The 1,360-nt window shown below is 31.5% G+C and overlaps 1 protein-coding gene across 2 annotated transcripts in view; it reads right to left on the bottom strand.

Moving 5' to 3' along the window:
• Positions 1–644, bottom strand: part of LOC119595803 (alpha-mannosidase 2C1-like) — a 39,237-nt gene extending 38,593 nt beyond the window's left edge. The window contains exon 1 of one of the 2 annotated variants that reach the window (XM_037944973.1): positions 549–644. The gene's annotated coding sequence lies outside the window, so the exon portion shown is untranslated. Of the gene's footprint in view, positions 1–388 lie in introns of both variants that reach the window. The other variant, XM_037944972.1, reaches the window with a different exon arrangement.
• Between the last annotated feature and the right edge of the window lie 716 nt (positions 645–1,360).

Below are 1,360 nucleotides of genomic sequence, written 5' to 3'. Positions count from 1 at the left end.
TTATTTCGTAATCTCTGAGCAAAATAACAAGAAACCCACATAATTTTAATACTACGAATTTCAACTAATGATAAATGTCAAAAACGATACTGATAATGAGAAAGTTCCGGCTATTCACCTGTTTTAAACTCCTGGGCTTTGACAGTTACAAAAACAAGAAATTTTTTGGGGAACGACGAAAAAGGGCTTCCTACATTTGAAAGTTTTCTTGGGCCCGTAGCTTCCTTGTTAAGGATAATTTGCCCTTTTTAAAAGGAAGGTGAAATAAACTACATAGGTCGGGACATGTTATAAGATATGATATAAAGTGTGTAGGGGTTTGTAAGCTATACTAATACAATTAAAATCAAAACAATTTTAAAAAAAAAAAACGTTTGTTCATAATTACCTGAACGATAACCGCAAACGTTGCCAATCCCCAAAAAAAAATGACAGTGATAAAGGTAGCAAATTTGTTTCCTTCGTTACATGCAGACGGTTTCCACGACAGAGGAATTCATGCACACAAGCCGTCCACTAACCAACGTATGTGAACATGCTACCCTCACCCTGCAGGAGCTTGGGACCGGTCTGTCATGTAACTTTCCTCCATTGCTAGGTTGCTAGGCGAGTTTGTCTTCCTCGGTGCAGGGTTGCCAACGGGGGAGGGCGACGCGTAGAGCGATTTTTCGCTAAGTTTTGACTACCCGATGATTTTTTTTAATTGAGGGGGGGGGGGGTGTCATCTAATGTAATATGTACTATTACCTTCCCCATTGTAAAAGTCAAAATGCTTTCGAATACAGAGATGTGGTTTAAAAACGCGTGATTAATAAGAAACGAAAAAGCCACCTTCAGAATAGCCTTTATTTTTGCCTTAGTAACAAGAGATTGCGTTGCCTGACTAGTGCCAAGGGAATAGTGGCAGAGTTGTCTTTTTGTTTTTGTTGTTCTTCGTATTCTTTTTTGTTTTTGTTGTTGTTGTTACTGTTATTATTATTATTATTATTATTATTATTATTATTATTATTATTATTATTATTATTATGATAATAATCATCATCATCTTCATCATCATAATAACGATAATAATAATAGTAATGATGATAACGATAATAATAATAATGATAATAATAATGATAATAATAATAATAATCATAATAATAATAATAATAATAATAATAATAATAATAATAATAATAAATAATAATAATAATAATAATAATAACAAAAAAAAAAAATAAAAATCTTCATCATCATCATCATCATCATCATCATCATCATCATCATCATCATCATCATCATCATCATCATCATCATCATCATCATCATCATCATCATCATCATCAAAATAATAATATTGATAATAGTAATAATAATA

The sequence above is a fragment of the Penaeus monodon genome, chromosome 36 (assembly GCF_015228065.2).
Source record: "Penaeus monodon isolate SGIC_2016 chromosome 36, NSTDA_Pmon_1, whole genome shotgun sequence".
In the NCBI taxonomy this organism is placed as follows: domain Eukaryota; kingdom Metazoa; phylum Arthropoda; class Malacostraca; order Decapoda; family Penaeidae; genus Penaeus; species Penaeus monodon.
The sequence above is the reverse complement of the archived record's forward strand: the minus strand, read 5'-3'. Positions and strand labels throughout refer to the sequence as shown.